Source organism: Heterodontus francisci, chromosome 20 (assembly GCF_036365525.1).
Source record: "Heterodontus francisci isolate sHetFra1 chromosome 20, sHetFra1.hap1, whole genome shotgun sequence".
NCBI classification, from domain to species: Eukaryota; Metazoa; Chordata; class Chondrichthyes; order Heterodontiformes; family Heterodontidae; genus Heterodontus; species Heterodontus francisci.
This window is the reverse complement of record NC_090390.1, coordinates 50,086,094-50,108,348: the sequence shown is the minus strand read 5'-3', so window position 1 is coordinate 50,108,348 and position 22,255 is coordinate 50,086,094. Positions and strand designations below refer to the sequence as shown.

Genomic DNA, 22,255 nt, shown 5'->3' with positions numbered 1-22,255 from the left:
CAATGACAAAGTCATGTATGCCTTGTGGCTTAAACATTGGGTAAATGTAAACAGGGAGGAGTCTCTAACCCTAGATGATGCCAATAAGCGCTACCTTTTACCATCTCATCTATTATCCGCGTTATTAAAATCCTTTCAACATAGTACAATTGGTCCTGTCAGAACTGTTTTTATTACATAGTACATTCCTCTGAATGGCAGGTCATCTACAGTTAAAAGATTATAGCATTTTCTTTTCCTTGCCAACTGTCCTGCCTCTTTTGCTCTTTTGCAAACATGACTCCTTGTTGGGATCTAGTTTGACAACCACCAGTTGCTCTCCAGTACCTTCTTTATGTAGCCATTATCCATCTGTCATTCTGATCATAAGTACCACACTAGATATTTAATTGCAGGGAGTTTCACAGCCGGGTCCAATCCTGTTCTCACATCAGAACTAAAATTAATGGCCACTAGATAACAAACAGGAGTGGGAAATCTGGCTAAATTTTCTCTTTATTATCCAGGGATTTAGAGGCCAATTACAGCACCCTTATTGCTGTCCCAACTAAAATACAATAAATTTGTTACAGACTGGAGATTGCACCCGAGACGTTTCTGGTCTATATGACTTCAGTATTCATGGGATAAACACTGAGGGCCGAATTTTATGGGCCCCCTGAGGCGGGGCCAGAGGCAGGGTTGCATGGAGAATTGTGACGAGGGGCTAAGGGCCCATTGCCTCCCCATCGCCAAGTGATCATCCCAGGGGCAGGATAGGCTGACATCGGCCTTCCCACCTATTAATGGCCAATTAAGGGCCTCTTCCTGCCGCTGTTGGGATCTTACCAGTGGCAGGCGGGGAGGACACCTTGTAACACTCCGGAACCACTTCACTCTCCGGGACATCCCTTCCCATTGACTGCCGGACCACCTGCCTCCCCCTTACCTTAGGAAGGATATTATTTCCATAGAGGGAGTGCAATGAAGGGTCGCCAGACTTGTTTCCAGGATGGCAGGACTGTCCTATGAAGAGAGATTGGGGAAACTGAGCCTGTATTCGCTAGAGTTTTGAAGAATGAGAGGTGATCACATTGGCACCTGCAAAATACTTAAAGGGATAGACAGGGTAGATGCAGGTAAGATGTTTCCCCTGGTTGGGGAGCCTAGAACCAGAGGAAACAATTTCAAAATAAGGGGGAAACCACTTAGGACCGAGATGAGGAGACATTTCTTTACTCAGAGGGTTGTGAGTCTTTGGAATTCTCTACCCCAGAGGACTATGGAAGCTCAGTCATTGAGTGTGATTAAAGCAGAGATTGACAGATTTCTAAATACCAATGACATGAAGGGATATGGGGATAGTGTGGCAAAAAGGCATTGGAGTTGGTGATCAGCCATGATTGTATTGAATGGCAGGGCAGGCTCGATGGGCGGAATGGCATACTCCTGCTCCTATGTTCCTATGTACCGTCTCTTCCTCCCCCACTTCGCCGGGGCCTTCTGGACTGGCCCTAGCAACCCTGCCTCACCGACCTCTTGTTCAGGGTTCCACCGCTGGGCCTGGGTCCGAGGTCTCTGCAGTATCGACAGTGGGCACCGCTCCCGGTAGTGCTGCTGGTACTGCTGAGCTGCCAGCCCTCTGATTGACCATCAGCTCATGGAGGCGGGATACCTGTCTTTAAAGGGACAAGGATCCCAGTTTGTGAAACTTTGATAGAAAAAGACCGGAGGATCACTCCGGGGGTGGGGTGGGGTGGGGCAGGGGAAGTGGTTGGGGAGCGGAGGCAAGAAAAGTCAAGGCAAAGGCAGGGTTTCCCCCACCTTTCCAGCCTGATGCCAGGAGTTCCGCCTCCTACACAAACTCCAGCCCTGAATCATTGGGGATACATAATGACTTGCTGTGAGGAATTCAGCTTTTTAGTGCTATACCATATGTCATGGAAGAGTAGATTTCTCATTATTTATCTCCTACTTTTAAATAATCTAACCTAGAAGGTAAATATGTTAATTAATCTCCCTCACTGTCAGACTCTTCCAATCCAATACTCCCAATTATGTTACCAGCAGCAGATACTTAAACGATAGAACAAATTGACATATTAGATGGTGTTAGAATTAGGGATATCTGGCTCAGTTGATTTTTAAAAGATTTGTAATTGTTAAACTCTTGAATTTACAAACAAACAGTAACATCTCAACTTACAACGGGAATAACATCAATTTATCAAGAAGCTGCATGATTTTAGGAGAAATTGGTTCTATTTTGATTCAGAGTACAGGAATTCACAACACCTTTTTTTGAATACTTCAGCGTTGATACCTTAAAATGCCTTTTAATTGTTTTTGGAGAGGAAGATGGAATAAATGGGCGGCACAGTGGCGCAATGGTTAGCACTGCAGCCTTACAGCTCCAGCAACCCGGGTTCAGTTCTGGGTCCTGCCTGTGCGGAGTTTGCAAGTTCTCCCTGTGACCGCGTGGGTTTCCGCCGGGTGCTCTGGTTTCCTCCCACAGCCAAAGACTTGCAGGTTGATAGGTAAATTGGCCATTGTAAATTGGCCCCTCGTATAGGTAGGTGGTAGGAGAATTGAGGGAAGGTGGGGATGTGGTAGGAAACATGGGGTTAACGTAGGATTAGTATAAATGGGTAGTTGATGGTCGGCACAGACTCGGTGGGCCGAAGGGCCTGTTTCAGTGCTGTATCTCTCTATGACTGTGATTAAATTAGTAATATAATATCACAGCTAGTGTACAGCTGGTTATTTGAAAGTGATTACATCATTCCTTCATTTTCAGAAGCTGTGTGCTCTCTTGTGAAACAGTTCTGCTTTTGTGAAGATAGTTTGAAGTTCCTTTTCCAAGAATCAGTGAGGTCTGTAATTGTGTAACCAAATAAAAAATATTAAACATCAGCATTCAGTGGAAAGCAAACCTCCAAACCATGACAACAGTTCCCTGCCAAGTGTATCGGCATGGACACAAAAAGAAATGTATCAGTGGAATGATGATTTACCCAGAACAATGACTGTAAATATTTCACCTGTATTATATTGCAGTAGCAATAATATCCTCATGGTTCACTGTTCTTATCCTAGTTCACATCCCACCACAAAGTAGGTTTTCAAAAAATCATGCAAATGTTATGAATCAAATTATTCCCAGAAGGTGTGTAATATTAGGAGTTTTTTTTCCACCAAAGGAGATACAGCCTTTAGCTTACTTGTAACGTAGTGCGTGATAAGTTAAATAATTGCTTCCTTTATGGAAATAAAAGTCATACTTCACTGGGAATCTGCATGTTACCATCAACAGTTGTGATCAGCATTGCACTGGGAAAGATACAACAAGCTATGGGTGAAATCTATTTCTTTTTGAGTTATTTAGGAGATCGAAAGGAAGTGGATGAAACAAAGTTAGAGAAGTCTGTGAGAAAGAAGTAGTATAAGTGTCAAAGATGAGAAGTGCAAAAGCAGAAATTGTGAGAGGACAAATTGGGTGATACGGAAGAGAAGAAGGGATGATAGATGATACTAAGCACAAATGAAAGAAGAAACAAATAATACAATATAACATAAATAAAGAATTTACAATTATGTTGTGCCTTTCACATTGTCAGGATATCCCAAAGAGCTTCTCAGTCAATGAAGTTCTTTCAAAGTGCAGGCACTCTTGTAGCATAGGCAAAAATGGAATCCAATTTGCACACAGCGAGGTCCCACAAACAGCAATTAAATAAAATCTGTTTTGATGGTGATGGTTGAGGATAAATGTTGGCCATGACAGTAGGAGAACTGAGTGCCAAGAGAGCTTTTACATTCACCTGAGAGAACAATGAGGGTCTCTTTAACATTTCATCTGAATGTGGAACCTTTGTTAGTGCATCACTCCCTCAGTACTGCTCTGAAATGTCAGGCCAATAACCACCTGGCTCACACATGAAATGCCATCACTGAACCAAGGCAGACACATGATGTGGGACAAATTGGCAATGGAATAGAACTTAGCTCATCCTTTCAAACAGTGGACTGCGGCTTCCACCTAGACTTGTTTAATTCTCCAGCCGAATATTAGCTTGGTTAAATTGTGATGGTCAATCCAAGAACTGAATTCACAACACTTTTTTTTGAATACTTCAGCGTTGATACCTTAAAATGCCTTTTAATTGTTTTTGGAGAGGAAGATGGAATAAATGTTTTTCCCATTATTCTCCGTCAGGGTGACATCTCCTATTCATGTTCATACTGTCTTTCTTGGCTAGCAAAACAGGGTACTTCAGCTCATAAATGCTGTTAATGTTTTTCTTTAGCTGTGCCTTGGTATTGTAGAGTAGGAACCTACATCGCTAAGGAGTTGCACTTCCAAACCTCTCAGTTTTCACACAACTGCTGTCTGCTGATTTTGTGCCAATTTGAGTTCACTTCAAGTGATGTCTGCCCAAAGAGATCATTTACTTTTGAACTCTGATATGAACTCGATAACTTCCAGAATTGAAATCCTGTATGTTCATTTATCAAACTGAAGTCACTTGATTTAAGTACTTAACAAAATCCATTGGGATGTTGGATCATAATATGTCATCAGCTGATTGACAGTTAAAGGATTGTCCTTATCTGTAATTATTAGCAATAAAAATATTTGAGAATTTAGAAGCTTTTAAGATTTAATATACAAATCTAACTAAATTTCAACAACATTTTCCGGGCAAACCGTGTAAAATTTGCACCACAGTTCGTGGCAGTAAATGCGTGTATTGTGTACTGTGGCTTGTGTGTCCAAGAATAGCAGCATTTGGTAGCACAGGGAGGAACTGTATGATTTCAGGAAATGACTGTACTATCTTGATCTAGAATCCTCCTTTAACAAATATTTAGTAATAACTATTAATGTAATGATGGAGCCAAGCTGAAAAGGTAGGTTTATGAAATTTTGTGAATTACCACCTCAGATCTCTGGTTTGTGTAAGTGTTTAAAGTGCAGTGTGTATGTAACAGTATGAAATTACAGCTCCAACCTGACTCAGTCACAGTGATGGTGTGTGGTTTACTATAATGTAGTTTTTGAGGGAAGGATCATATGGGGAGTTGTTTTTTGGCAATCTGCATCAATGTGTTTAGCGACTAATCATTTTCCTGCCGACTAAAAGTACTTCAAATAGAGCTCATTAAATACAGGAATTAGTTTCAGGGCATTGAGTAAGATAAAAATATTAATGTATCTCACTCAATGCAAACAATATGTAGTTTAAAAATAGACCTGCAGTTTTATTCATAAATCCATTTAAATCTTTCAGCTCTAAACTATTGTAAACTGCACATAATTGCCTCTCAACACTCACTGCACGAGACAAGCAGTTGATTTCAGGAAGTCTTTGAAGATGATGGTTCAGGAGACAGGCTAAGATGAATTACTGAGCCCAATGGTGCAGAGGTCCTAAATGAAGACAGTGCAAGAGACCTTTGTATACTAACAGAGTTCAAATGGCAATAGTGAGCATAGCTCCTCCAGCCACTTCTCCTGATTAGCACTCAATTGCTTAAACAAATAATTTTGGAATTTAAAATGATATTAGAGGTATTTTTTTCACATTTTAACTGTAAAGAGCAGTACTAATGTTGATGCTTGCTTTTCAATGTGATTTTAAGATTAGCCCAAGCCTCAGTTACATCGACGAATATCATCAATGAGGTCCAAGAATAATGGCCAGCTAAGGTTGAAAATGAGCCAACAATTTCCAAATGTTGACAGTTTAGGCCTTTGCAATAATGTTTTCATCTACACCTCTTGTGCAAAAGTGCTATGGATGATCAGAAATTCTGATAAGCTATATAAGAGTTGAAAGCATACTGTAAATAAGAATGAGTACGTTTATTGTTGCCGCTAATTAAATACATTCACAGCTCAATCAAAAAGGCAATCTATTTTAATCCTTTTATTATAGTCAGCCTTTTGTCTGGCTCTGCCTAAAGCTCCATATGCTCAACAAATGATCTCAAATCCCAATGAAATGAGCCATCTGATAAAATTACTTTGTCTGACCTGATGGCTTTATGACTTTGTAGTTTAGAAGCCTTTTTGAGTTTAGTTTGCCCTACAATGCACCTTTAGCATTGGTGTGATACGCGCAAGGAGAGAGCCAACTGTGTAACAGCCCCGACAACGAATTTTATCTGCAGCACCTGTGGAAGAGTCTGTCGCTCTAGAATTGGCCTTTTTAGCCACTCCATGCGCTGCTTCACAAACCACTGACCACCTCCAGGCGCTTACCCATTGTCTCTCGAGACAAGGAGGCCAAAGAAGAAGATATGTATATCCAGAAAGAAGCCATGTGAGACTCTTGGGAAATTCACAGGATGTCACTACAGTGAGGTATCACTAGGTTTAGAAAGTACCTACTGGACACTTTTTAAAAACCACCAGCAATTAATTTAAATCTTTAGACAATGTTTAGAATGTTAATACAGAGAGAAGATTTCTAAACATGCCCGTAAGCATGCATGAGCAGAACGGTTTCCTGCACAGCAGAATTAATTTTTTTAGACAAGCAGTGTGATTGGTTGAAATCCAAATTACAAATACCAGTCTTGGGCTGGTAGCTGGAAGTGAAGTTTGCCATTAGTTTTGTACGTTTAGTAAGCTTGTACACGATGGGCTGTAGCAAGTCAGACTTTTAAAATGCTGTTTTGTGTTGAAATGGTGGGGTGGCCCTCCAGTGACAGGCACCATAATGGCCATTAGCAATGCATGTCCATTCCCACTTGGTCTAATGGGAAGGAATTCTTGTGTCAGGAGGCTGCAAATATCAGTAATGCCATTCTGTGAAATCCTGAGCCTCCAGAGGTACTGGTGCTGAGACATGTCAAGAGAGCTAGTTTCCTGCCTGGAGACCCTGTGTTGAGGGTCTCGCCTCCTTGGAACTGGATCTCTTTGTCCATTCCCCCTACCCTGTGGAGTGGCATATGGCTGAGGAGAAGGCAGATGGTGCTGTTGGTGATGGCTTGTCCATTCCCTCTACCCTGTGGAGTGGCATATGGCTGAGGAGAAGGCAGATGGTGCTGTTGGTGATGGCTTGTCCATTCCCTCTACCCTGTGGAGTGGCATATGGCTGAGGAGAAGGCAGATGGTGCTGTTGGTGATGGCTTTGCTACTCCTCTTGTCCCTCATCAGAGATGCAAGATAGCGCTGCATAAGCTGCTCCCACACCATGGTGAAGCCTGACAGCAGGGAAGTGCAAATCCATGTGGGTGAAGTTCAAGACAGTTGAACTGACTTCCAAGAAGTTGGCAATCACCTGTCAAGCAGTGAAAGCACTCTCTCAGAAGAAAGGCTAAGCACCAGCCTCTCACCTGGGCATGGCTGGAGCTGTTCAGTTTCACTGTTCAATGCTTTCCCAGCCTGTTAGCTTCACTGAAGAAGTATTTCCTGCTGTGTACTCACTGAAGTGACCCAGGTGAGTTGTTGACAGCTGTTAATGACAATTACTTACCTGACAGCTGCAAGATGGCTCCCTGTTCATCTGCCCAGGTGAATCCCAGAATTGGATGGGACCATGTTGGGATCCCAACCCAATGTTATTTTTAAGGGATTTAACTCCAAGTATGCACCTGAACCCACCTGCCCTTGGCAGTTAAAATTCTGCCCAATGTCGTGTAAATCCAATAATTAACACTGCTTGCAGTAAATTGGAAATTAATTGGCGTTCCCTAGATCTTCAATGTATTGAATGACAGAAAATATCACATACTTAATGAAAATTTTACAAGCTGAAACAACTAATCCATTTCAATTATGCTTAAACAGAAGTGAAGATATTAGGCATACACTATAAAATATAAAGGCAACTACACTTTAAAATACACAGTCACAAATGGTCCTTTTGGAACTTTCACCTGTCCTTCTCCAATCACTAGAACAGTCTCTTGATCCCAATCATTCTCTTGCCTTATTCTTCAGGGCAGGGCTTTCAAGTGAAATGTGTGCACCACATGCTTATGGAACTCATCCTCATCAGTTTCAGGAATCCAGTAAGGACGAAGGATGACCTTGACATTTAGTGTCCTTAGTTCTTTTGAAGCAGGTGGTACTTTAATTGATGCAGACATCCAGACAACCGATAACAAATATTACTCAACCATGATAAAATGTGAAGATTAGTTTTGTGGAATTAGTAGCAAATACATGCATATTTCATGCAAAGCAGCCACCCATTTTAATGTGTGACAACAATCAGAAATCACATTCCTATCTGACATTAAAGTATAACTACTGATAAACACATGCCCGAATTGATGGCTCGATGTTTCAGGAACTACAGTTTCACACTATATCCGGAATGCTGGGTTGGGTGGAGTGCTCCACAAATTAACATTTTTGTTAGTTTCACAGAAGGAACAAATCCAGTTCACCCTCTCTGAAGTAAGGAAAGGACAGTTACTTTTCTAACCCTTCTTTGGAAAAAAAGCTGCAGCTACTTTTTACTAAACCATAAAACAAAATATCACAAATATAGGGAAACATCTCTATATGTGTATCTGTCTGTATGTTGTGTTTAAGGATTCTTTGCCATTGTTCCATGGAAAAGTTCCAGGTATGAGGTATTGTAAAATATGTATTCTTGTGAGTTTAAAAGAAAAGAGGCGCCAGATGAAAGATTGTTAATGTGCTAAACAGGAAGTTTTTTCTCTGAGACCAAACTACAGGCAATTCATTAGCTTGTCCAGTTGTTCAGATAGACATCTCATACAACGGTATTGGAAAGCCATTTGTTGCTCCATGAGGAAGGACTTTAAAATCAGAACACAGACACCAGCCTGGCTTGTGGTAATAGGATTGCAGTCAGTCAGATAGTGAAGAAGGCCAGAAGCCTGCAGGGTGCAAGGATAGGATGCAGAGGGATTACTCTGTAATAAATTAAGTGAGATGACCCACTGAGGTGACATAGCATTGCATGTTCTTTATTTTGTAGCATTATTTTATTTTTTATTTTATTTAGAGATACAGCACTGAAACAGGCCCTTTGGCCCACCAAGTCTGTGCCGACCAACAGCCACCCATTTATGCTAACCCTACAGTAATCCCATATTCCCTACCACCTACCTACACTAGGGGCAATTTACAGTGGTCAATTTACCTATCAACCTGCAAGTCTTTGGCTGTGGGAGGAAACCAGAGCACCCGGCGAAAACCCACGCAGTCACAAGGAGAACTTGCAAACTCAGCACAGGCAGTATCCAGAATCAAACCCGGGTCCCTGGAGCTGTGAGGCTGCGGTGTTAACCACTGTGCCACTGTGCCGCCCCTTATACATGAATATAAGTTGTGCCAAGTAAACTAAATGACTCTGATCATGCCAATTGCTCCAAACATTTTACCTTACCATGGAATAAAGTAGCTTGTAATTTAAACAAAACTTTGTCTCATCTAGTGTTAGCTTGGCCCACCTCTGGAGAGATTGAGGAATAACATGTGTTAACAGCACAGACATAGAGTACAGATTACAAGAGAGTTTTGTTTTTACACTGCTGGGTCCCATTATTATACAACTAGACATAGGACAGTGTGAGTCAACTTCCATATAAGTAAGGCACTTGAATCACTCACAGGAATGACTGACAACAGAGAACCCAAGAGTGTAACTACAGCAGGCCCACATTCATGACTTTGTGCATGTGTATATTTATGGGACTATACAGGTATATAGAACAACAGTCATTGTACGTCCAAATGATAATTTATTGTGTAAAGTGCTTTGAGATAGTTTCATACCATGTAAGTGCAGGTATGTATGTTATTAATATCCATTGTAGTATTTCCCAGGAGCTGCTTTCATTTTAAATCAGGAAAACCTTCACATCTAATGCAGGTAACATCAGTCGAAATTCATTCACCAAGGAAATAAACTGTGGAAAGGATTGTAATAGATAAAATATAAAGGGCAACTAGCTTCCTAATCTGTCAAGTGTTTTTTCTTTTCGTTAATGTATAGCTAACTGTAGAATGTTCTTTACTTCAGCATTATGAAGGGATTTAACAGATGGTTTGGGTTGCAGTATATGTTTGTGCCTGGTCCTTTAGAAAATGCAAACTATTCACTCTACGAGACTTGGGTGTAATTAACATGATGAATTTTGCAATCAAAGAGGTTCTTTATTCACAGTAACAGAATTTCCTATATGATGATGTGAATTTTGATGAGGTTACAACTGTCATGTTCGCAGTAGCTGTATCGTTATCTCCTTCATGGTTTCTTTAATTTCTTATTGCAATTATTGGCATTAAGCCAACTCTATCTGCTGCCTTGAGCGACATCTAATTGCCATTATAAATTCTCATTGCAAAGACCTCTGTTATTTATGTTGTGTTCCTTTCATGCCAACCAACCTAACCAGAGCTAGATTCATTAAAAACCATCCTTTCTTCTTCTGGCTCAATCTGAACCTAATTCATCAATACCTTTTTGTAGTTAGAAAGTCCAGTGCAGGAATCAATGCAGAAGTAGATGGTAATAGTGTTTCTATATATTAATATAATTTACATTTTCTGTGTGCACATTAGCCTTTCATTTAAACCCTGTTTTGTAATAGTAGTAGTCCACCTCCTGCAAAAAGCCCATTCCAAATGACTTAGTTACAAAATAATCGAGGATGATACTCCAGTGCAGCACTGTAGGAATGCTGCATTGTTGGAGGCATCATCTTTCAGATGAGTCATTAAACCAAGGCCCTGTCTGCCGCCTCAGGTGGACGTAAAAGATCCCATGGTATGAATTCGAAGAAGAGCAGGGGAGTTCAACCCCAGTGTCCTGGCCAATATTTATCCCTTAACATCACTAAAATAGATTATCTGATCATTATTACATTGCTGTTTATGGGACCTTGCTGTGAACAAGTTGGGCTGCCACATTTCCGAAGTGCCTAATTAGCTGCATAGCAGTGTGGGACATCCTGAGGTTGTGAAAGGTGTCATATAAAGGCAAGATCTTTCATCCTTTCAAAATTTTACAAGTTTATTTCTCTGTATCCACTCCTGTTGTACCTGACCTGAGAGTGCCGGATGTGGACACTTGTTACAAAAAGTAGAATCATTCCCTTACACTGATTTTTTGCATCTTGTCTTGATCATAAAATTTTTTTGAAAAAGCTGGTTGAATTGTTTCAGCTCCTGATTGTGATCCAACTACTGGAAAGTTAAGGTGTGTGGATGTTGGTTGAAGACTGATTCAGGGTAAGCTGTGATGGACGCCCACCATGCTCGAATGCTTACATATGAAGAATGTACACTTAGGTGAATAGTCACAGGACTGCCAACACCCAGAACATTGTTCTCGAGTATGAGTCACTACTTCCAAGTGAAAAGGGGAGAAAATTAGAACAAAAACAATTGCTGCATTAGGTGTAGGGGGTGCTGAAAGGCAAGGGATTGATGGCGAATTTAAACCAGTTAAAAGGTTGCAACCTCAATTGGGAAGCTATTTTGTAATGCTTTTGAAATTTGTTTTTAAAATATTGGGGGTTCTATTGACATCAATGAAAAGGAGAGTCGGGTGGGTTGTATAACAGGCAGCCAACCTGCTACTGCCCATTTTGAACCCCTACCAAACTTAAATTTCATCTCATTATACAACGTTTGTGTTTTTCGAAAACTTTCAGTATTGTCTTGGAGCACTCGTTTTGAAACAAATTCTCATGCAGCAAACAGTAGTAAATCATTATGAGAATGTGCTTGTGTTATTTTTAGAGGAAGGAGGGAGTAATATTGATTCACCTATTTTTAATGACAGACAAATACTTTTGCATCATTGATTGTTGATCTGCTTTTCTTTCATCTGCTACACTGCTTCCTCCTGTGTTTTTTTAAAAATAGGTATTGGTATTTGTGAAATGTTATTTAAATGTGGTCCTTAACAGTCCGAAGATTAGAAGTTGACGAAATGATTGATCACTTTGAGTCTTGCAATCTGACTATATGTAGTATGCTCCCCTGCTGTACATAAGTTAAGTGGGGAAAAACTGTGGTTTTGCAGCATGAACAAAGAACAGTGGTTGATGAAGTGAATGATGGTTTTAAACAACACTTCTCTGAAATCTCATTACCACTGCAGAGAGGACCAAAATAACAGTCACTGTACTGCAACATCACCATGGAAACTGTTGGGAATATTTCGGTCTCAAACTGGTTATATTTCTGCCATTCCCATGTTTGTTTTCAGCTGTTTGAGGTTTACTGCTTTTTCTCCTGGTAGTCTAGTTGCATAGATTTACTAACATTGGCTTCTCTGTATGAGTCTATGGGTTGAATTTGCAAGCATCCTGCCTGTTGGAAGGAAGCATGATGGTAGTATATGGCGACGTATATCACTGCTAGCGACTTACCACTCTGTTTCAATTGAAGGTGCTGTCGGCACCATTCTCCCAGGGTCCCTAAGTTATATGGCCCTGACAGCTACCTGAACCCAATGGTAGCGTAATAATCTTAGACTCATCTGGGTTCTACAACATCAGTAGAACCCAAATGCTATTTTAGAAATGCACTGGATAGAGTGCACGCACTGCTCAGTATCAGCTGGCAGCTGGCTGAAGAGGAGTCCTCCCTCACCCCCGGGCTCTACGTAACCACCTTGGGCCATTGCCACTCCAGCTTCTTACCCCTCTTCAGATTATAAACCCAGCTTCTTACAGGCTGGAGGAGGGGCAGACCATTTGATATTGTAGCAACCGTGGGGTGCTCACTTAGGGCCTGCAGCACACTGCCCTGTGTGAATGAGACCCTCAAAATGGAGTGGGCCTTCCTACTGGCACCATCAGGCAGCCAGCTGGTACATTCCACCAGCCAAAGGCTGTTAAAAGGCCACTTAGGGTGAGAATCTATGTTACACCAGGTGGCTTTGACTACATGGGTAAATTCACAGTGCAGAGTCCAGAAAACAAGCATTTGTGGCTAGCATTGATCTAATTGATTGGATTTATTTTCATTCTAATCAAATTAATTCTGACTGATTTTTATCTTTCAGGTGGAATTCAAGATCAATTAGACAGTTCCACTAATTCCAGAGTCATTAACTGCTTTGGAGTAATAAACAAAACACTGGCTTTTTCAGTATTGAACTTGGCCTGACAGTGGGATGTGCTGCTGATGCTACAACCTCCATAATGAAGATGCAAAAAGAGATACCTGCTTTAGCCGAACTTCCATCCTCTCTCACAAAGGATTGCTGAGAATGCAAAACGTGCCTTTGTAGTGAGGAAAAAGATCTGAAAAGAAGATTTCCTAACTATGAATTTAAAAGAAGCCTTTGTTTAAGTCTCATGATCTGCAACCCACAGCTACTTGTAAGTATTTTTTATTAAGGCCTCAGATATTTTCTACTTAGAGATGCTTAATGATCGTTTAATTGCAGCACATGTTTTTGATGGAAATGTGATAATACATTGGAAATATCACAGTATCACAGCATTGAGAATCATGCTCTGTTTGGCATATGCAAAACTGTACAATCCAACAGAAGAGGTTCTTACAGAATTGTATTTTTTAGAGCTACCTTGTGAATTTTAGAAAACTGAAGGCATTACACAATGTGTATTTTAATGGTTTAATGGAATGTGCAGCATAATGTAAATCATCCCTTATTCATGTGAAAATGGGAAGACAGAATCTGTTACTTTTATGAGATAACTGGCTGAATGGTGAATTCAAGTGAAGATAATATGTTCATTCATCCTGCTGACTTGGCTCATGTAAATTTAGAAGTCAAGGTTCTTTTATTCATATCTCTGCCTTGAATTTAAAATACTGGTAGATGTTTGAAGGGACCTGCACTACTAAACACAGGTGCGGCAATAGAGTGTGTTATTTAGTTGTTTAATCAATGTGAATGACTAATCATGCTCCTGAGGTCGAATTTTAATTATTTATTAATATTTAATGTACAAATCCTTTCATTCTCTCCTTTCTTCACAATGCATTGCTGATAAGGTACCAAGGTTCAGCAGGGGTGAAATTTGGGCAACAAGTGAATTGGCAGACCATTGTTCTCACTACCTGATTTTCTGTTGAATTGACCCAATAGAACTGAAAGTCAGGTGGGGTGTAAGAGGAGCTGCCATTTGTTATCATCCATTTTGCACGGCTCCCAGTGTTGAATTTTATCCCTGACTGCGTTACTGTTTTGATTGAAGATTACCAAATATCCTAATTTTGTTAGTTTTGGAGTCAAAAATGATCAGTAATAATCTATTGTTCTGTGCATGCATCCTTCATTGGCACTCGGGGCGAGCTTTTTCGTTTTTGGACCAAGCTCAATGTAAAATGCAATTTCTCTGTAGTAAAGCAATTATTTTAGTGATTTGCAGATCCAATGGTGAACTGATATTGGAAGAATACAACATTTCTTAATGTGCATTTTTGTTCCATTGCTATTTATAGTTCACAAGATCTTCAGATAAATACTGTTAAAGGAGGCTGTTCTTAGCTTAGCCATTGAGTAAGATGCATCATAGTTTTCCCACCATCACATCATCTAACTATATTTTGAATTTAAGCTTTTTGCCTGCACTACCTTATCTGGAAGGCCATTCCAAGTCTATCCAAAATTATCCGTTCACTGTTTTTGGCCTCTGCAGCTTTGTTATATCATTACTTACCTGGAAGCATTGCTTAAACTTGCCTTGTCTATATTGCTTGATGTGCTTCATTTTTGAGTGTGAGTCATGGCTCAGTTGGTCGTACTCTTGCCTCTGGGTTCAAGCCCCACTCCAAGATTTAAGCACAAAAATTAAGGCTGACCCTGTAGTATTGAGGGATTACAGCACTATCAGAGGTGCTGTCTTTTGAATGGGACAGTAAACTGTGGCCTCATTTGCCTGCTCAAGAAGAAAAGTAGGGGAGTTATCCCCAGTGACCTGGCCAATGTTTGTTTATCCCTTAATCAGCATCACAAAAACAGATTATCTGGTCTTCATCACATTGCTTTTTGTGGGAGTTTGCTGTGCACAAATTGGCTGCCGTATTTCCTACGTTACAGCAGTCACTACCCTTCAGAAATATTTCATTGGCTTTAAAGCTCTTTGTGACAGCTGGTGTTCATGAAAAGCACAATATAAATACAAGTCTTTCTTTTTTCTTTTTTTCAAGACTGAAGAATCCCAGTTTCTCCAGTTTTTCCTCGTAATTCAATCTGTTGATGCCAGGGATCAGCCTCATGGCTTTTCTCTGTTCTGCCTCTAAGTTTTAAAAAAACCCATGCACCCACCACCCTTACCCCACCCCCTTAACTGTTCTTAACTGTTGTGCCAAAGACATGACTTCTTCATTAGTGCAAACAAGTAAAATTGTTTAAATGCATAAAGTTAAAAAAAAATTGTGCAGCAGCAAGTCCAGTTCACTACTGGTCTCATCTTTGTTATGACTGTTCCATTCAGTATGTGGAGAAATTCCCCAACTCCTACCCTCTTTGTAGCTCTAACACAGGTTCTGCGGTATCTTTCAGGGCAACAGGGATTGCTGTTCATTTGTTCTGTTGTCTGTTTGCATCACTAATCAGGAAAACATTCCTTCGCTCCAGCACAAACAGCTTTTTCACTTGTACAACCAACAGACAGAAATGTGGGGGCAAATACAGGAGATTGGCCTTGAAATTCTGTTGTGGTTTATATGCATTTCAGATGGCATTTTTCTTTGCCCTCCTTGTCTTGAGAGACAATGGGTAAGCGCCTGGAGGTGGTCAGTGGTTTGTGGAGCAGTGCCTGGAGTGGCTATAAAGGCCAATTCTAGAGTGACAGACTCTTCCACGGGTGCTGCAGATAAAATTGGTTGTTGGGGCTGTTACACAGTTGGCTCTCTCCTTGCACTTCTGTCTTTTTTCCTGCCAACTGCTAAGTCTCTTCGACTCACCACTCTTTAGCTCCGCATTTATGGCTGTCCGCCAGCTCTGGCGATCACTGGCAACTGACTCCCACGACTTGTGGTCAATGTCACAGGACCTCATGTCGCATTTGCAGACGTCTTTAAAGCGGAGACATGGACGGCCGGTGGGTCTGATACCAGTGACGAGCTTGCTGTACAATGCGTCCTTGGGGATCCTGCCATCTTCCATGCGGCTCACATGGCCAAGCCATCTCAAGCACCGCTGGCTCAGTAGGGTGTATATGCTGGGGATGTTGGCTGCCTCGAGGACTTCTGCATTAGAGATACGGTCCTGCCACCTGATGCCAAAGACTCTCCGGAGGCAGCGAAGATGGAATGAGTTGAGACGGCACTCTTGGCTGACATACGTTGTCCAGGCCTCGCTGCCTTAGAGCAAAGTACCAAGGACACAGGCTTGAAACACTCAGACTTTTGTGTTCCGTGTCAGTGTGCCATTTTCCCACACCCTCTTGGCCAGTCTGGACACTTTAAATTTAAATTTAGCAAATGTCCCAAAATGTTTGACAGAGTGAAAAAGGATAGAGGATAGTAATGCAAGAATTAGAAGTGACTGAATGCATGATTAAAAATATAGGGTTTGAGGAGGCTTTGAAGATGAAGAGACAGGTCGCAAGACAAAGGGTTCACTAAGATATTGGTTAATGCTTCTGCTAAAAATACGAGACCTGAATTCCAGGCAAACTCATGAAGTATTCCTACGCTGGAATTCCATGGCATAATTTCATATGACACAAACTGGAGATTATTTTCTCCATTGTACTGTAAATCAAGGAACTATAAAGATGCTGATTCTTCTGCAATTTAAGGAAAATCATGTGCAAAGATAGTTCCCTGTAAAGGATGCAAACGGTATTGTCGAATTCCTATGTAGCTGGCACTGGGGGACATTACCCAGCACCATGATATTAGAACATTTCAGCAAAACCCAAGGCGAATTCATTTCAGACAATACCCTAGTGTACATTAGCAATGAACGAGGCTCCCCACCACTCGAAAAATCACGTCTTCAGTTCTAGAAATAAAGAACTGATCAGAGTGGCTGGACCATAGTTTCTGTACTATATTAATGTTAGATTTTATCAACTGTGAGCAAGAATGTTTTGCTTTTATGCATTTGTACCAAAATTCTGAAAAAAAATTGGCAGTAACTTATAGTGTTCCAAACCTAGAAAGTTGAGATTTATTAAAAAATCAATCGTCCATCAATACCAATAAAATCTAAGAGAAAGGTATTTTTTTCTCTTCAGTGAACTTTAAGAGGTATATTTTCTGATTGGCAGAGTTCCTTTATAAATGCTTAACATGCTTGCATTGCATTTCCCTGGAATATCTTGAGACAGGCATTTACTCCTTTAAAATCAACAGGATTGCCCCTGCTAAAAAACACATAGAGAAGTATTTAATATGAGCGTGTTAAGCGTTCATACATGAATGTCATCAATCAAAAAATATCCCTGAAATTCCACAATTCTGCACATCAGGGAGCAGTGCACCATCTGGAAGTTGGGAGGTAAATTTAAAAGCTGAAGCCGCTGTAATATGGTGGCACATACAATCATTGAACATTCAAGGTATGGAATACTCCTTAAGGGAAATATTATGGATATGGCTTATATAAAGTGCTTTCTTTTGAGATTTAGAATTTAATACTTTTTTGATCTTCTGTAGAATTTAAAGTGGAGCAATGTGTTCTAACCAGAAGCATTAATTATTTTTTAAGTGATTCTTTGAGTAGAAAGCAATTGTCACAATGGTTTTCAAACTGGAGTCCGCTGGTCCCTAGGGGATTGAGAAGTGTTTTGTGGGGATTCGAAAGGTCATAACATGAAATATAGATTTTTGCCAATGCTTTTGTAATTTGTTAGATCAGTGTTCTGTGTATAGCCCATTTGATCCTGGAGGAACTACACCATGACCATATAAACACAACTGTTCATTTATCACAACTAAAAATGAGTTGATGGTGTCAATTCATCAGTCACATGTTGTTTCACTCTTTCGGCTCAATTGGGATATTGCCAATGATAGTAACCAATAATTTCTCAAACTGTGTAAGTGATGATGAACAAGTAATCATTTGTTGACGAGGGTTACCTCTTTCGGAAAAGATAAAGCAGCAAGAGCATTACCCATACCACAGGCTTATCTGTTAACAGTCTCTTTTGAATAAAGTGTCTGGAGGTGTGTTCCCACACACAGGAAAGTTTGGTAACCAGTTAGTTAGCATATCTATAATGGAAACTGTATAAAACACTATACCTACTGAATTCATAGTACATGTTTTAGCTGAGGCAACAAAACCTGCTTTTATTGCTTTGTTCAGTCATTTTATACTGTGAAGTTGCTCTGTTAATGAGCTGAATAATTGCAGGCAGTAGGGTGAATTTTACCAGCCCCTCAACACCGCGGGTCGCGGTGCGGGGGCCGGTAAAATGCTGCGGGGAGAGGTCCGCCTCGACCTGCCACATTTTACCGGCAGCGGCGGGACCTCGGTGTAGCCTCCCGCCGCACGGCGGCAGCACCACAGTTAGCATATGGTAATGCTTACTTACCTATGCTGATTATGCAGCCCGCCGTCTCTCCACCAACACTGCCGGATTTTTCGTTGAACGGGCGCCCATCACATGCCGTCCCGTTCACGATCTGAAAAGCCGGCGGGTCCTCACTCTGCATTACAGAAGGGAGGAGGGCAGGGGGATGCACAGGGGTCTAACTCTGCATTCTTAAAGGGGGGGGGGATACACAGGGGTCTAGCTCTGCATTCTGGAAGGGAGGGGCGATACACAGGGGTCTAACTCTGCATTCTGGAAGGGAGGGGCGATACACAGGGGTCTAACTCTGCATTCTGGAAGGGAGGGGGGAGAGGGGATACACAGGGGTCTAGCTCTGCATTCTTAAAGGAAGAGGGCTTGAGATTACTGGAGGGAAAACTGTGCTGGCAAGAAGGGAGGTACTGTGTACCATCCCTCTGTTAACAATGTAAGCTCTGTGTTTGCCCTCTGAGGTAGAGAATTCCAAAGATTTACAATCCTTTGAGTGAAGAAATTTCTCCTCATCTCAGTTCTAAATGGTCGACCCCTTAACCTGAGACTATGACCACTAGTTCTAGACTCTCCAGCCAGGGAAAACAGTATCTTGGCATCTACCTTGTCAAGCCCTCTAAGAGTTTTCCACATGTCAATGAAATCACTTCCCATTTTCCTAAAGTCGTGAGAATATGTACCCATTCTACTCAATCTCTCCTCATATAACTGCCTTCGTAACCCAGGAATCAATCTACTGAACCTTTATTGTACACCCTCAAAGGCAAGTATATCTTTCTTTAGGTAAGGAGTCAAAACTGTATACTATACTTCAGCTGTGGTTGAATAATTGCAGCTTCCTTACTCTTGTACTCTAAACTCCTTGCAATAAAGGGTGACATACCATTTGCCTTACAAATTTATTGCTGTATTTACAGGTTAATATTCTATGATTCCTGTATAAGAACACCCAAATCCCATGGATTTTTCACTGTGTTGCTTGGAACAGAAACAGTAGAATTGAGTAAATAACAATGCCTGCTTGATTTTTAAAAAAAATTAATGTTCACTTATTTTCTGTCTTCCTGTCATGCTAAGATGTGTTCACTAAAATTTCTCAGAAGAGTTACTTAAATGGACTGTTAACGCTTTGTTGAAGGTCCGTCATGAATAAAGTCAGAGTCGGTCACAATTCACCAAGACACAGGATTTTTTATTACATTTGTCTCTGAGTTCCAGTTGAACCTAGATCTCGGGTGTTTCAACTACTTCTCTGAATCTGAGCTTTCCAAATGCTTGAGGGGTCCATAGCAAACACTTATCACTCCTGGGGACACAATCCTAACTTCTTAAAGACCTGATGAGAGGTCGCTGACCTTAAACGTTAATTCTGCTTATCTCTCCACAGACGCTGCCAGACCTGCTGAGTATTTCCAGCATTTTTTGTTTTTATTCCTCAAAGACCATGTTACCTGTCAGTGTAGGGCATATTTTTATAAGTATTGTTACGACCAGGTGAGAAAGGTGTCTAGGGTTCCCTCTCAGCCTTCACCTGGTCTTACTGTAACAGGGTTTAATTTTAAACACACAGTGTTTTGAGCTCCCCCTTGGTGAATCCTTGTTCACTGCTTTCCAATTCTAAGCCAAAGAAATGAGCACAAAAAGGCTTTCTTAGATTTAAAGAAATAAAGTGAAATTTATTAAAACTTAAGCTCTAATTTGGTTGACGCCTATGGATACATGATGCGCCCACGCTAGCATGTTTATGCGATACACACATGCAAATAGAGACAGAAAAGAGCAGAAGAAAAATAAAGTGGAAAGGTTTGTGCCCATATCTGAAGAGTTTGTTGTTACGGGTCTTTGAGCTCACTGTAGAGTCCTTGCTTGTAGATAATTCTTGCTTCTTGTTGGGGCCCAGCATTCTTCTTAAACCTTGTTCACTGTAGGAGACTTTTCTCTTTTGAGGTTCATGTGTCTTCAATGGATTCCAAAGCTGGTGAGAAAGAGATGGGAGCAGACTGGAGAGAGATGTTCTCAGTCCAGGAGCAAAGAGCTTTCTGCCAGTTCAAACACTGTCTCTACAATTTAAAACTCCCCAAGTTGGCCACAGGTTAGACACGTGACAAACTTTCTGCCTGTGGATTGTATTGGAGCAGGGGATAGCTCCTTTGTTCCATGTACTGTCTGCTAATATGCAAAAATGTCTTTCCAGACAGGGGCCTGGCAACCCCTTGTAACAAGCCTTCTCTTCTTTTCAGCAGCAATTTGAAATTCACTGTCCATGTGGCAAAATTAATGTGCCTCATTCTTGGCAGGTGGGGGCCTGCATGACAGTATATAATGACAACTTATATTTATATAGTGCCTTTAATATAATAAAACATCCTAAGGTGCTTTACTAGCATTATAAAACAAAATATGACACCAGATCACACAAGGAGATATTTGGTCAGATGACCAAAAGCTTGGTCGAAGAGGTAGGTTTTAAGGAGTTTCTTAAAGGAAGAAAGTGCAGCTGAGAAGAGTAGAGAGTGTATTCCAGAGCTTAGGGCCTAGGCAACTGAGGACACAGCCACCAATGGTGGAGCGATTAAAATTGGGGAGGCTCAAGAGGCCAGAATTGGACGAGTGTAGAAAACTTGGAGGGGCCGGAGGAGATTTCAGAGATTGGGAAGGGTGAGACCTTGGAGGGATTTGAAAACCAGGATTAGAATTTGCTTGACTGGGTGCCAATCTAGTTCAGTGAGAACAAGGGTGATAGGTGAACAGGACTTGGTGCAAGTTCAGACACGGGCAGTAGAGTTTTGGATGACTTCAAGTTTACAGAGATAGAATGTGAGAGACCAGCCAGAATGCATTTGAGAGTATAGTCTAGAGGTAATGAAGGCATGAAAGAGGGTTTCAACAGCAGATCAGCTGAGACAGGGACAAAGTTGGGCAATGTTACGGAGGTGGAAATAGGCGGTCTTAGTGATGGTGCAGATATGCGCTCAGAAGTTCATTTCGTGGTCAAATATGACACCAAGATTGTGAACAGACTGAAATAAAAACAAGAAATGCTGGAAATACTCAGCAGGTCTGGCAGCATCATGGAGAGAGAAGCAGAGTTAACATTTTAGGTCAGTGACCCTTCATCAGAACTGGCAGAGGCTAGAAATGTAATAGGTTTTAAGCAAGTAAAGCGGGGATGCGGAAAGACATAACAAAAGAGGTGTTGAGCAAAGGCAAAAGGTTTGTTCATGGTGTGGTGAAAGACAAAGTGGGTAGGCACAGTAGAAACAAACTAAAAAAACTAAAATAAAATAAACACATAAAAAATGAAAAAGAAAAAGGAAAAAATAACTAAAAATAAAAATAAAAATGGGGGCCCGTAATGCTCTGAAATTATTGAACTTAACGTTCAGTCCGGCAGGCTGTAGCATGCCTAATCAGTAAATGAGGTGCAATTGCAGGGAAAGGTGCCATGGGAAGGTGACAAGGTGGTTGGGGTAATGGAGGAGTGAACCAGGGTATCACGGAAGGAATGATCCCTTCGGAATGCTGACAGGGGAGGGGAGGGGAGGGGAAGATGCATTTGGTAGTGGCATCACGCTGGAGGTGGGGGAAATGGCGGAGGATGATCCTTTGGATCTGGAGGCTGCTGGGGTAGAAAGTGAGGACAAGGGAAACCCTCTCGCGGTTCTGGGAGGGAGGGGAAGGGGTGAGGGTAGAGGTGCGGGAAATGGGCTGAACACAGTTGAGGGCTCTGTCAACCACAGTGAGGGGGGGTGGGATTCCTCGGTTGAGGAAAAAGGAAGACATATCAGAAGCGCTGTCATGGAAGGTTGCATCA

General features: G+C 41.3%; 1 protein-coding gene across 5 annotated transcripts in view; it reads left to right on the top strand.

Annotated features, from left to right (window-relative positions):
* Positions 1 to 22,255, top strand: part of ptprea (protein tyrosine phosphatase receptor type Ea) — a 308,394-nt gene that overhangs the window by 122,434 nt on the left and 163,705 nt on the right. For 4 of the 5 annotated variants that reach the window (XM_068052727.1, XM_068052728.1, XM_068052731.1 and 1 more), the window contains one exon: positions 12,987 to 13,305. The gene's annotated coding sequence lies outside the window, so the exon portion shown is untranslated. Of the gene's footprint in view, positions 1 to 4,838; positions 4,891 to 12,986; positions 13,306 to 22,255 lie in introns of those variants that run through there. The other variant, XM_068052730.1, reaches the window with a different exon arrangement.